This window comes from Panthera onca, chromosome B3 (genome assembly GCF_046562875.1).
Source record: "Panthera onca isolate mPanOnc1 chromosome B3, mPanOnc1 haplotype 2, whole genome shotgun sequence".
Lineage (NCBI taxonomy): Eukaryota > Metazoa > Chordata > Mammalia > Carnivora > Felidae > Panthera > Panthera onca.
Window position 1 is genome coordinate 20,932,511 of NC_138344.1, and position 15,506 is coordinate 20,948,016.

General features: G+C 42.9%; 1 protein-coding gene across 6 annotated transcripts in view; it reads right to left on the bottom strand.

Annotated features, from left to right (window-relative positions):
* Positions 1-15,506, bottom strand: part of APBA2 (amyloid beta precursor protein binding family A member 2) — a 265,709-nt gene that overhangs the window by 108,773 nt on the left and 141,430 nt on the right. For 5 of the 6 annotated variants that reach the window (XM_078448941.2, XM_060617852.3, XM_060617850.3 and 2 more), the window contains one exon: positions 14,096-14,149. The exons of the other annotated variant lie outside the window; for it this stretch is intronic. The gene's annotated coding sequence lies outside the window, so the exon portion shown is untranslated. The remainder of the gene's footprint in view (positions 1-14,095; positions 14,150-15,506) is intronic. 6 annotated transcript variants of the gene reach the window in all.

Here is a 15,506-nt window from a genome sequence, read left to right on the forward strand (position 1 = left end):
ATTTGAAGAGATTAATAATGAAACTACAACATATCAAAAAATAGTGGGGTGCCCTGGGTGACTCAGTCGGTTAAGTGTCTGACTCTTGATTTCGGCTCAGGTCATGATCTCACAGTCGTGAGATGGAGTGCCACATCCAGCTCCAAGGGAGGCATGGAACCTGCTGAAGATTTCCCTGCCCCTCCCCCACTCTCATGCATGTGTACTCTTTCAAAAAAATAAAAAATAAAAAATGAATAAATAAAAATAAAAATACTTTTTAAAAATAGTGTTGCATACTCATATTCATAGCTGCACTATTCACAACAGCCCAAAGGTGAAAGCAACCCAAATGTCCATCAATGGATGAATGGATAAAGAAAACATGATATAAACATACAATGGAATATTATGGAAGTGGAAGGAAATTCAAACATATGCTACAGCATGGATGAAACTTGAAGACAATATACTAACCTAAAAAAGCCAGTTGTAAGGACAAATACTGTATGATTCCATTTATATAAGGCACCTAGAGTAGTCACATTCATGGAGACAGAAAGAACGGCAGTTGCCAGGGGCTGGGGGTAGGGGAAAAAGAGAAGTTACTGTTTAATGGGTACAGAGTTTCACATTTATAGGATGAAAAGGTCCTGGGGATAAGTTTCACAACAATGTGAATATAGTTAACACCACTGAGCTATACACTTAAAAAGGGCATATTTTATGTGTTTCTAACCATAATAATTAAAAGTAGTAGATTACAGCTAAAGCAGGCTTATGGGGAAATTTATAACTTTAAATTTCTTTATTAGAAAATTTTAAAAGGCTACAAAAATAACCTAGATATCTATTTATTTTCAATTATTTTGAAAATAACAGCAAATTAAACCCCAAATAAAGTTGAAGGAAATAATCAATATGGGGGCAGGAAAAAACTGAAAGAGAAAACAAATGTATAATAGGGGAAAAGCAATAAACCCAATGTTGGTTCTTAGGAAGAATATTAAATTTGTAAATCCCTAGCATGATAAAAGTGGGAGTAGGAGATAGGAAGGGGGAGCATGCACAAACTACAATATCAGAAATGAACAGGTAGATATCATTTGTAAAAGATAATAATAGACATAATAAATGACTTAACACAAATAACTGTCACAGTTTTTATGAAATGCACAGCTTCCTGAAACACAACTTAGTGAAACTGACACCAGAAGAAAAAACATCCAATGGTCCTGTATCTATTAAAGAAACTGAATCTGTAATTAAACTTCTCAAATAATTTCTAACCTCAGTGGCTTCCCAACTCTTCCAAACATGAAGGAAGGAAGGAAGGAAGGAAGGAAGGAAGGAAGGAAGGAAGGAAGGAAGGAAGACAGGGAAGAAGGAAGAAAGGGAGGGAGGGAGGGAGGGAGGGAGGAAGGAGAGAGGAAGAGAGGGAAAGGGAAACACCAATATTGCCCAAAATCTTCCAGGGAACATAAAAAGAGGTACACTTTATAAAATCATCACTACTTTGATGCCAAAACCTGACCTTGACATTATATGAAAATAAAAGTATAGGCAAAACACTGTTAAAGACAGTTGCAAAAAGAGCTATTAAAAATCATTAAATCAACATAAAAACTATATCATATCTCAAATCAGTTGTAGTCCAGAAATGCAAGGTTGGTTTAATATTTGGAAATCAATCATATAATTCGCATTAATTAAAGGGAAAATAGTCTTTGACTAATTAGAGGCAGAAAAAATATTTGATAAAATTCAACCCCCACTCATGATAAAGCTGTAGCTAACTAGAATAAAAGGAAATTTTTTGTTCTTATAAATAGTATGCACACACACAAAAAAATGAGAGCAACCAGCTTAATTCAAAGTGAAATACTGAAAGATTTTCCCCCAAGAGGGAAATTATTGAACTGGGGTTTGCAATCAGCACAAAAAGGAAAAAAAAACTCTCATTATTCATAGACAGCATGATTATGCATGTAGAAAATCTAAAAGATCTTACAAATAAACTACCACAACTAATAAATGAATTTAACAAGGTTGCTAAATATAAGGGAAACATTTAAGAAACAATCACATTATAAATACCCATGAAAAGGAATTATAATATAGAATTAAAGAAAAATACTTATGATAGCAATAACAATAGCAAACAAAACAATACCCAAATACCTTGGAAGAAATCTAACAGAAGGTGTTATACATACAAAACTATAAAATATATCAAGAAAACGTGCATTAAGTCCAAAGAGAAAGAAATTACATGTTCATGGGTTAGGAGACAATAGCATAAAGTCTCCCTCTTAATGGAGCTATAATTTGAAGAACTCTCATCAAAACCTCAGTAGTATTTCACAAGCAAGTGTTTATACAGAAATTGACAGAATGATTCTAAATTTTATATGAAAATGCAAAAGGCCAAATATAGCAAGATAATATTGAAGAGCAAAACTGAAGGACTTATAACTAACAGAACTAAATACTTACTATAAAATCACACTAATTAAGATATTGTGGTATTGATGGCATTCTTGGGTTCTAGTGATGCTTTATTTCTTCATTTGGGTAATAGTTTACATGGATGTGTTCACTTTGAGAAAATTCATGGCAATAATTTGCACAAGCAGAAAAGTACACCTCAATTTAAAAAGCTTATTTGGGGGCACCTGGGTAGCTAAGAGGGGTTGAGTGTCCAACTTTTGATTTCATCTAAGGTCATAATGCCAGGGTCATGGGATCGAGCCCTGCATCAGGCTCTGCACTTGGCATGGAGGCTGCTTAAGATTCTCTCTCCTTCTCCCTCTCCTCCCCACCCCCTGCTCACGTTCTCCCTTTCTCCCTCTCAAAAAAAAAAAAAAAAAATTTAAGGGTTTCCTGGGTGACTCAGTTGGTTAAGCATCTGACTTCAGCTCAGGTCATGATCTCAGGGTCCGTGGGATTGAGCCTCGGGTCAGACTCTGTGCTAATAGCTCAGAGCCTGAAGCCTGCTTCAGATTCAGTGTCTTCCTCCCTCTCTGCCCCTCTCCAGCTCGTGCTCTGTCTCTCTCTCTCTCTCAAAAATAAACAAACATTAAAAAAAATTTTAATTTAAAAGAATCAAAAAATAAAAAGCTTATTTGAAAAAAACATATTATGGTCTATATTGCTGATCTTGCACACTACGCAATTAACAACAGAGGCCTTGAAAAGGTGAGTCTCCAGAGCCTCCTTCTGCTTTCTATCACTTTGTAAGTCCAAGTGGTTGTTACGCGGTGTGGACTGTGACAGGGAAGGAAGAACACAACTCAGATGAGACTAGAGAAGCCACCATATTATGGGCAAAGGCTCACTTTTTAAAGTTTTCTTTCAGATTTTATTCTGAGCCAGGGGCTCCGCCTGCTGTCATGGCACTGTAAACACTGCCCTCATTTCTGTGAGTCAGGCTTCCTGGAGCCTCCTCTATGATGTCCTGGTGCGCTACGGGGTTAAGGGCACCTGGGGACGATCCCCAGGCTAGGCTCTCTTTTACTAGTCCAGCATCTAAAAGGAGGATCCAGCCTGCTTCCCCTACACATACACCCACACCCCCTCACACACTCAGAGACTCACTCACATCACTCTCACCCACAGACACACAGACTGATACAGACACACTCACATAGACTGAGACACTCACACTCACAGATTCACACACTCTTCAAACACAAAGACTCATACACATACACACACACAGACACAGACACAGACTTATACACACAGATTCGCACATCTCAAACACATAGACACATACACACACACTCATACACACTCACAGACACTCACACATAGACTCATATCCACTCACTCACACTCTCTCACACACATTCACACGCTTTGACCTGACAAAACCACCGTAGAGAACAGCTTCCCATCTGAGCCAGACTAGAATAAGGACAGAGATCACGACGACATTTGGAGCAGAGTAACAGGAGAGAGGAGAGACTGGAAACCAAGTCCCTGAATGATGGGAAGGCACAAACTCAGGGGTGTGAAGAATAACTGTAGATAGAATCTATACATGTGAAGTGTCTCGGTGATGGGCCCTGTGCTTTTAATAACAACATTCAAGAATACGGTGCTGTGTTCCTTCTGTTTTTTACAATGTGCTAAAATATAGGGTGGCTCAGTTGGTTAAGCGTCTGACCTCAGCTCAGGTGATGATCTCATAGTTGGCGGGTTCAAGCCCCGCGTCGGGCTCTGTGCTGACAGCTCAGAGCCTGGAGCCTGCTTCAGATTCTGTATCTCTGTCTGTCTCTGCCCCTCCCCCCCCTCAAAAATAAACATTAAAAAATTAAAATGTGCTAAAATAAACATAATAAAATTTACCATCTAGACCATTTTTAGGTGTACAATTCAGTGGCATTAAGCACATTCACACTGTTGTACGCCCATCCATCCCAAGAACTCTTTTCTTTGACAAAACTGAACTCTCTACCCATTAAACTCCCCATTCCTCCTCCCCAAGTCCTTTGTTGGATGAGAAAACAAAGAGGCATCAGGTCACAAAGCAACTTTCCCCTCAGAGCAGGGCTGGGCTCAGGGCCACTGGGGGTCCTCCCCCTGCCCAGAGGCAGTAACTGCAGGAGGCCGGCAGGCACCTCTAAGTCTGCAGGGGAGGTGGGGAGAGGTGTGCTACATGCTTCATTCACCGTGTTGTGCCCCAGAGCACCCAGCTCAGTTGTATACTGTCTGGCCATGCCTAAGATATCCTGTTTTAAACCTATCTTCTCTGTAAAACAGAAATCATGACATCCACTTACAGAGTTTAAGGAGCTCTGATTAAGCCTGATTCTACCTTTGTCTGGTGCACAACTGTGCTCAATAAAGGAATGCTACTGTTTCATACCTCTGGATCTGAGGCGTAGGGAAAAGGAGTGCACTGGTAGAAGTGAAATCATCTGCAAGGTGCCTTCCATCCAGGGGCTGACCCTGCACAAATATAGGACCTCACCAAGAAACGGAGGCAACCAGGGCCTCTCAGAGCCTAAAGGAATCCTTGGCTTCATGACTTGGTGACTAAAAGAAGTCACCCAGGGAGCAATGAATGTGGGCGCAGCTAGGGTGCTGTGAACTCTGGCTTGCACCCGACCCCATCCCCCCAGAGCCCTGAGAAAGGAGAGGAAGTTATGATTTATCTCAAAGCTAATTGCTCCCCAAAGCTGATGGGATTTTCTGATATGGAGTCTCAAGGTATCACACACAGGAGCTAATTTTCTTTGGCAACTGACAGGTCTCTCAGTCTGGAACAACACCCTCGCTCTCCTGTCTTTGCTGCAGAACCGTAAACAGGACTGTCAAAACTGCGTATAGACAAAAAGCCAAACACTCCAATGAGTGTCATTTTTCTCAGGACCTGGGGAGACCACAGAGATACTCCAGTCTTCTCATGGCTAAAAATAACAGTGGAGGCCGGTTGTCTTTGGGAATGACTTTCAAAATCAGGATGAGTCAAATCCACCCTCCCAAAGTACACTTGCCACTACTGGAGATATTTGCTCAAAAGATTAACACAGGTGCTGAATGTATTTCCATCCTGGTGACTCCTTTCTGCTTTTCACAGACTTGACTCCCACCTCCCAGAGAGAACAGAGGTCACAGCTAGAAAGGCCCAGAGTCTTCTCCTCCAACACTCCCTCCAGGAAACAAGAAGCTCTCTTCATTGGCACCCAGGCCCACTCCATTCTCCCTCCTCGCTGCGTGTGTTACACGCACCGCTTCTTTCCTCATCCATAAACTACACTGAACAATTTTCCACCTCCACAGAAAAATACCTTGTTCCCTTCTGTTCCCACCCCCTTCTCTTCTCCCCTTCTTAGTCTGTGCTCATGAAAAAGAAAAATCCCACAGCCACATTCTCTGCCTTTTAAAAATCCTATTTGGTCTCCCAGCCGATGAAAATCCTCAGCCCCCTTCCTTCCTGGTTTCCACCCACTTTCTGGCCATTCTCCTCAGGCTCCTTCACTCCCCGTGGAGGTCACCCCCACCCACAGCCTCAGCCAGCCTGGCCTAAGAGACTGACTCCCCAGCCCCACCCCCACCCCCTCAAAAGCTCCTTGGCCCTTCATGAAGTAGGAATTCAATAATTCTATTTCCACCTCAAATATGGTCTTCTCTCCGAGTTCCCAACTCCTGCTCCCTCCACATGGCTCTGCTACTTCTTCCTCCTTGGTATCTGTCACCTCAGTCCTTGCCTCCACACTCTACCAGCCTTTACTCAGGACATAGCATCTTTCCCCAGGAACCATGTGAGGAGCCTCCAGCACCTGGGCCTTCACCCCCTCTGCCTGCCTTCCACAGTCACCTATGGTGTCAGCCCTGTTAGGCTTCTCTATGGCCATGTGAACAGGACAGTCTGGCCCCTCCTACTGCATCTTCTGTCTACTCTGTCAAGCCAACTGCGGCTGGCCATTGAACAACATGGGTTTGAACTGCTAGGGTCCACTGAGGTGTAGATTACTTCAGCAAATGCAGTGCAATACTATAAATGTACTTCTTCCTTATGCTTTTCTTAATAACAGTTTCTTTTCTCTAGCTTACTTTACTGTAAGAGTGTTGTATATAATACATATAACATACAGAATGTGTTCATCAGTTGTGTATGTCATTAGTAAGGCTTCCAGTCAACAGTAGGCTATTTATTAGTAGTTAAGTTTTTGGTGAGTCAAAAGCTATACACAGATTTTTGACTGCATGGTGTGGGGGGAGTGGGGGGTCAGTGCCCCTAACCCCCACGTTGTTCAAGGTCAACTACATCCCCTAGGGCCTGTCATGTCACTTCATGTCTCCATGCTTGAATCATACACATACTTCTGTTTGCCTGGAATGCTCCACCTTCCTCTTTCTCTGTGTCTGTCTGTGTGTCTGTCTGTCTCTCCCCCCCGCCGAGAAATGTATACTCCCCCCTCAAGATGAAAGGTTAAACCTCACTCCTCCTGCATAACCTACAGGACTGATGAGTCACCTCTCCCCAAAATCATCTCCTCTAACACTCTACATTCTACATCACAACACTCTACACTTCCCTGAAGTGGCTGGGAAACAAAATGGAGGGCAGTTGTCCCCTTTCAAACCTCCGACAAAGACCTTGCCAGGAGGTGAGTGGTTCTCTCTCTCTGACCCTGAGGCCAGGACGTGCTCAGTAACATGGCCTCCTTTGTAAATGAGGGTCTCTGCCAAAACTGGTAACCACTACAGGAGCCCTTCACAGGCCAGGAGTGAAGGAGGCCACTTCTAAGTACTCTCACCTTGACAGCCACCCTGAAGGGTCGGCAAGTCACTACCATTTTCCCCTGCAGATTGACCAAAGGAAATTAAGTGATACACCCATGAAAAGAGATTAATCTGTACCAGCCCTGGACTCTGAAAGAAAAACTCTTGGCAGTATGGTCTGCCACAATACAGACCCCAGCAGTGCTACCCTGGAAGACTTAAGGAATGTCCTCATCAACATATATGTTGCTTATCAACCAGTCCGAGCACAAGCTATGGCATAAGAACTGTTCTGACTTCAGTTAGCATTTTCTTATGTATCTAGAAGCACCTGTAGTCAAAATCAGTTTGGAAAATGAGGAGTTAAATAGAATTAAATAAGCAGCTTTCTTGCAGGACTTCAAAAGGTCTTTAATATGGTGCTCTGGGACTCTCCAAGAGGAGGCAGTACAGACAGCGTGTCCCAGCCTGATCTGAATGCGGATTACTATTTTCAGGAACATCTCCTGGGACTCCACCAAACACAGTTTGAGAATGCCAGCTTACACACTCATGTAATTAATTAGAACTTGGTATAATTAATTAGATCTGAATATCATGAATAAAAAGTTACATACAGTAATGGCTAACTTCCTTCAATTTAATCACACTAATTATGTGGAGCTCAACCTAGTAGCAGCTCATACTGCTATTTTCTTAACACGTTTTTCATCCTTTAAAAAAGGTGTTGATGAAATGTTTTCTCTCTTAACACGTTGCAACTTTAAGAAAAAGAAAGTTAGGTGTCAGAGCAGGTATTTTCAAGTATTTGAAAACACACATACCAAGCCTGAAAGCAAATCATAATGGCCAGCCTCAGATCCTCTCCTTGCTTCCTCCGGGGAAGGACACCAATAATATTGGGCAGCAATTACATGCCATGCACTCTCCATCCATGATGTGGTTCATTCTCACAAGTAGCCCCGAAAACCACAAGTCCCCACTTACAGATGAGGTCAATGAGCTTCTGGAAGTTTAAGAAACTAGAGCTACACAGTGAGCACAGCCTTCTGGAGCATCTACTATCCATGAGGTAACTGGGATGGACATTTGAAGGATGCAGAAGAAGCAGGCATGCAAGTCCATGGAGAGATCGGCAGTGAGGCAGGAGAGCACAGAACAGGCTCACCTGGGGCTTAAGTGTCCGATGAAGGCCCCAAAAAGGGTGGCCCTTGAGCCTCGTCTATCAAGATGGGGAGAAGCCCATGGAAGAGGGATCAGCCACACAGAGAAAAACAAAAACAAAAAAACCTATGGGAACATTGCTGTTGAAACAACAGGGCAGATAAGTGTGCAAAGCCTGGCTCATTCAGCCAAGACACAGAAACAAACCAAATGTTCATCAACAGATGAACAGATAAAGAAAGTGAGATATATACATACAGTGGAGTATTATCCAGGTTTTAAAACAAAGGAAATCCTGCCATTTGCAATAACACAGGTGGACCTGGAGGACATTATGCTAAGTGAAATAAGGCAGTCACGGAAGAACAAATATTGCGTGATTCCTCTTACATGTAAAGTCCTCAAAGGTATAGAAGTAGACACTAGAAGGGTGGTTGCCAGGGGCAGAGGGGAGGGCGAAATGGGAAGCTGTTCAATGGGTAGAAAGTTTCAGTTACGCAAGACGAGTAAGTTCTAGAGAACTGCCATGAAACATAATGCCTATAGTTAAGCGAGGTATTATGTACTCAAAAAAATTTTTTAAGAAGGTACATCTCATGTTAGGTGTTCTTCCTATAAAACAAACAAAACACAAAGGGACACAAGGAAATTTTTGGAGGTAATGAGTAAGTCGTGGTGACAGTAACATGAATGTATGTATATGTCCAAACTCCCTAAACTGTATACATGAAATATGTGCACTTTGTTTACCAGTTACACTTCAATAAAGCTAGGAAGAAAAAAAAGAAAGAAAGAAACCCTAACCATTTCAATGACAAGACGGATGCAGAACTACCCATAAGAAGGGGAGCCTAAGAAGTCAGCAGTTCCAGTCGAGTCAGAGGATTAGCTAGTACATAGGAGCAAGATTGCCCTGCCAGACAGACACAAGAGCAGAGAGGTTTGTGTGGGTCTACAGTGAGTTGTGCATTAGAACCTATTCTTTTATCAACTTTCTCAAATACACAAAAATGAGTGTACAGAGTAACGTGACAAACATCCATGAACACACCATTTAGGCATCCCCAACGTTATCATCCCACCCCCTTCTTCTTCATATCAGTTGCTCATTTTTTTCAATTACATTGTCTTTTTCTAATTGATTTGGAAGAGTTCCTTATTATACAGACAGAATGCTAATCCCTTACAGTAAATACATCTCAGATATTTATTCCAGGTGATAGTTTGTTTTAAGCCTTTAAAAAAAATTTAATGTTTTTTATTCTTGAGAGAGAGAGACAGACAGACAAAGAGCAGGGGAGGGGCAGAGAGAGAGGGAGAAACAGAATCCAAAGCAGGCTTCAGGCTCCAAGCTGTCAGCACAGAGCTCGATACAGGGCTCAAACCCATGAACCACAAGATCATGACCTGAGCCAAAGTCAGACACTCAACTGACTGAGCCACCCAGGCCCCCCTAAACCTTTATATCCCTGCTCTTAAAGAAGCTGCTAACATTGCTGTTTAATTAACTGATCTTTTCTGTGCCTGTGTGTATGTCTTACCTTTTCCTACCTCAGGGACATATAAAAAATCTCTTGTATACAATTTAACATCTTGCCCTTCATAGTCATTAATTCTACTGGCATTTATTTGTGTGTATGCTGTGAGGTAGGGATACCATTTTAGCTTCTCCCATGTGGACAACCAGTTGTCCTGCATCACTTCCCACCTTGTCAATAATATATCTCTGCCACCTCCTGTGTTCCTGTACATGTGAGAGTTTGTTATTAGGCTCACCATCCTGTCCCACTCATCCCACAAATATCACACAATCTTAATTGCAACCTTCTATCGGAACCTCACTGCCCCACCTTTATGCCAGCTTCCCCTTAACATTCCAGTTTTGTGTTTTCTTTTAATGTCTAGTAGCTGGGAATTTCACTGCCTTTCTTTGGATCTTATAATTTTTTTAATGTGTGTTTATTTATTTAAGAGAAAGACACAGCAAGCGAGCAAGCACAAGCAGGAGAGGGGCAGAGAGAGAGAGAGGGAGAGAATCCCAAGTAGGCTCTGCACTGTCAGTGCAGTGCCTGATGCAGGGCTCGAACCCACAAACAATAAGATCATGATCTGAGCCAAGATCAAGAGTCAGATGCTTAATCGATTGAGCCATCCAGGCTCCCCCCTGGATCTTGTATTTTAAAATAATTCTTGGTCAGCTTTTACACAGCATTTTATGTGTTTACACTTGGGCAAGAGCATGCTGACATTACCAAAAATCGTAAAAATTTTTGCGAATGCAACATCTTCTAACTTAACATATTTTCTGAGACTGCCCATGATTTAAACACACCTTATTAATCTTTCCACCATTCCTTCAGGAAATCACTAAATTTATATACAATTGGTCCTTGAACAACATGAGTTTGAACTGCACAGTTCTACTTTTAGGCAGATTATTTTTTTCATAAATACGACAGTACTGTAAGTGTACTTTCTCTCACGATTTTCTTAACATTTTCTTTTATCTAGCTTATTATAAGAATACAGTATATAATACATACAACATAAAAAAAATTTACATACGTGTTAATTGAATATTTAAGTTACCGGTAAGACTTTCAATCAACAATAGGTGATTAGTGGTTGTTTCTGGGGAGTCAAGAGTTATATGCAGATTTTCAACTATATGAGGGTCAGCATCCCTAACCCATGTTGTTCAATGGTCAGCTGTAATTACAATCCAAACACTATAGAGATCAACAGCCCGTAGGATTGATATCATAGAATACTGAGGCCTAGGATTTAATCCCCGCCAGGGGAAAAAAAATGGAACACAGCCCCCAACTTTTACCATAAGCAGAAGCATATTCACCAAATTATTTTAGAAGGAGATGTCAGGCATAGACTCTGGGTATTAGTATTCTGATGCTACAGAGTGGTTCATTTGCAGTAGAAAAATAAATAAACCCCGGTCTCTTCTCTCTGCAGCTCTCCTCACAGAGATTCATTCCAGCAATAATTGACATTTAAAAATATCCATCTCATTGCCACTTTTCTCTCACAGAAGAAATACACTTTTCTGCAGGGAAGCTGCAAAGAATCATGACGAGTGTATTCACTTAAATGGCAGTCCCATTACACTGCAGATGAGCGAGCACAATCGGAAAGAGAGTGAGACGTCTTGTCTATTGCAGCTGACTTTGATACTCTAATAGTCTTTCAGGATACGTAAAAATCCCACTAGGTCTTTTTTGGGCTCAAAAGAAAAAAATGCCTTATACCTTAGAGGCACAAACAGAATTGCCCTGCGGTTCCATCAAAAAGCAACGACAGCCCCAGTTTCATTTAGATAAAACTTCAAGAGGCCAATTTCACGCTGGACAGTTCTGAGAGGCTGGATGGACTGCACTGGCTGGTTGACCCTGGGCTCCCAGAAGATCGGAATGTCACCACAATTTGTGAGACCCATTCCCCATAAGAACATCTCTCTTCACAAGCTACCCTTGCTGCCAATTGCAAAAAAATCTCCTCCCTTCCCAGTATCCCCTAAAATTCTTCAGTATTTTCATAGCTAAGGGTAGCTGAGAAATCTATATGGGATGGCTCAGTCAGTTAAGCATCTGACTCTTGATTTGGGCTGATTCTTGATTTGGGCTCAGGTCATGATCTGACGGTTTGTGGGTTAGAGCCCTGCATCTGGCTCTGTGCTGGTAGTGTGGAGCCTGCTTGGGATTCTCTCCTCTCTCTGTCCCTCCCCTGCTCGTTCTCTCTCCCCCTCCCTCTCTCTCAAAAATAAATAAATAACCAAAAAAATTAGTCTAAACAGAAAATCAAACAGGGGGTGCCTGGGCGACTTAGTCGGTTAAGCATCTGACTCTTGATTTTGGATCAGGTCATGATCTTGTGGTTCATTAGTTCGAGCCCTTCATCAGACTCTGTGCTAGTGGCAGGGCCTGCTTAGGATTTCCTCTCTCTCCCTCCCTCTCTCTACCCCTCCCCTGCTCACATTCTCTCTCTCTCTCTCTCTCTCTCTCTCTCTCTCTCTCTCTCTCCCCCCTCCCTCCCTCCCTCCCTCTCTCAAAATAAAACAAATAAACATTTTTAAAAAAAGCAAACGAGATTGAAAAGGCCTCGTTGAGAGCATAGAAGTAAATTCATAAACATTAAAGACTGACAATTAAGGAAAAGTTAGAAAAATACTCATTTATTCTTATGCCCAAATGCGTTACAAGTCATGCAGTTCCTGCAACATTTCCCCCTCTACTTCCTTGGAGAGGGGCTGATTATTCTAACTCTTAAATGCCTTATGAATGTGCCACCCTCCCTACCCCCAAAGTGACCACACAATCCAGCCAGGACATGTGTGACAAGAAAAATCCCCAATACAATGTGAGGTGAATTCCTGCCCATGAATAGCACAGTGCTTATGGGGAGTTACCTAATGTAGGATAGAGGCTGGATTAGCAAGTAAAATAAAGGCAGCTGCCTTGACTTACAAAAGAAGGCTCTTTCAGTAGCTCCAAACAGCAGGCCTTGTGTCTTCCTACTGCCCCAGAGGCAAAACAGTGGTTTGGGACCCGGTCTTGAGGCTCTGGTATCCCAATTCTGCCCCCTCTGATCTTCGTCTTTATCCTCAGATTGGCACAGAACTTCCCCACTGGGAAATCCCAAATTACTTCTCTCATTTGGAAGTCCCCAAGCCACTACTTCCCTCCATATGACACTCTGGACTGCTGACCAGTGCTGCCCTATCCAAGCCCATGGATGCATAAGAACCCACGGAATCCATCAGAAGCTCAGACCTGCTCTGGCATCAAGACACAGAGACAATTCCTGGTCCCCAGCTGCCTAACCTCCAACAACAGTCTCCTCTCCACCCTGCTCTCCAAACATACCCCAACCCATACACCAGCTTCTCCACAACCCAGCCACTAGGGTATCTTTGGTCCAGGAAAAAGAACACCTACTCATCTTTAGTCAGAACAAATCTCCTACAAGTGTCCCCTCTACCAGGCAGCCAGCTGGCACTGGGGCTACAAAGACCTATGCAAATCTGCTGCTACAGGTCCTACGGGGCAAGAGCAAGCCAAGGGCTGACCGTGGGTCAGGGGGATCAGGGCCGCAGAATAGCTTCACCCACAGGGCAACAGCAACACGGAGCCATCCCTCATCCCTGAGAAGATTAGGAGGGCTCTTTCGGATCAAAGTTAGAGTCTTCCTCTCGGCGTCCTGATATTTCACAGTGGTGCACTTCTAATTAGACACAATGTCGCCCAAGTTTGATAGTGAAAGGTTGCAAATGGCGTTTATTGTTGGTGATATACATTGATTTTTGATATAAATAGGAATCTAGATAAGAGTTTCACAAATAAATGACTGAAGCTGGTTTGGACTACAGTTTTCAGAAGCACTAGTATAGTGAGGAGGGGATGGGGGGAGGTTGTGATACTGCTGTCTCAGGGGTGACAGGGAAAGACGTCCATTCTAGGCAATATAAGCACTCTGCAGTGAGCCCAGTGCTCACGGGCTCCTTGGCTGTGAATCAAGCCCCAGCCTCAGACTCCCTGTGTGGAGGCTCGCACTGAATTACATATCCCAGCATCCCAGGAAATAAAGAACCGTGGCAGATGCCCAGATCCACCTGAAGTGTGGCATCCCTCGAGGAAAATAATTCCATTTCACACATGTCAGAAGCAAAACCGCACTCCATGCAAGGCGACCTCATATTTCTTACCGAAAACAAGTGGGTTGGTAATGTCCCCCAAAACCTCCTGGTGATGAAATCTTTCTGCAATAAAACAGAAGGAAATAGAGGAAATTACTTGGGTTTCAGAAAAGATACGGGTGATCACATAGCGCTCCTGCAAGTATAGACATCTGAACGAGTGAGAGGTTTTGAATTACCTGTAAAAGTGAACCGGTTCTCATTCTAATGAGACCATCACAAATGACCAGAAACAAATAATTAAAATGTTTCTTTAGCCATTCCTCACATAATTATTGTCTTAAGAGCATCATGTTGGGCAAATAAAGCAATGGCTTGTGTATCACTCTGGAAGAAGAGGCCTCCGCATTTTAATGAAGCTCCTCAAAGCCCTCATGAATATGTATTTCCCCACAACAAAGCTTGACCCCACTAGTGTGCAGAACCGGTATTCTGGGACACTTTCAGAGGGAGGTAGGTGTGCCTGTGGGGGCTGGGGAGATGAAGACAGATTAAAAGAAAGAGAAAGGAAAGCGGGCCACTGCTCATTTCCTCTGCCCAGATTCACAGCCCACCCCTCCTCATGGGCAACGGGGTGTCAAAAAGAGAACAGAAAACAGGCCATCAGGTTTCACACTCCTCTTGGACAGACAGCTTTGCAAATGAAAGCTGAAGAGAAAGTCTAATAGGTTCAAGGGCTCAAGGCAAGGCCCTGGGTTAGATCAGGAATTCAAGGTAGGGGCAGCAGACAACCCAGAGAAGCTGGAAGCCCAGGATGGTGCAAGAGGAGGGGGATTTATTGGTCTTATATATCAAATCAAAATTCCTCTTTTCCCAATACTGTATGTTAACCATACTGGAATTAATTTTTTTTTTTAATTCCTCTTCTCCCTCCAATTTGGCTAAAGACAAAATGCGTTATAAAGGAACGTCTTTGTTCCTTTCAAAACCACAGCAATGGCAGCCTCTTCCCCGGGTCCTTGTCTGCTGGGAACAGAAGGTCCAAGAGCATAGCATTTCATGAATAGCTGTGCTGGCTGGACAGTTCACCTTCAGTCTGGTCCTGAAGTCACAGGGGATGACATCATTCCTAGGGGGGAAGGTAATATGGTCTTGCTATTGGCACAGGCAGACACTGGCTTCTACTTTATCACAAAGGTCTAACCTGGAACCAGGGTTGACACTTTTTTAATGAAAACTGACAGTCATTCTCATTTCCCTAGACAGACATTTCTAGGAGTGGGTTTTAATTAGGGAATTTGGGGGAGTTCCCTGCCACCCCAAACTGGCCCACTGCAGATGCCTCTAGTTCAGACATTTTTAAAAATGACTAGCTATCCCTTAGAAGGCCGCAGGTACCTCCCTTTTGGCCAAGCCATTTGTATATCTGTAATCTGCTGGTCTCTGCTCAGAGGGAACTTGACATTCACACAGTTGTTCA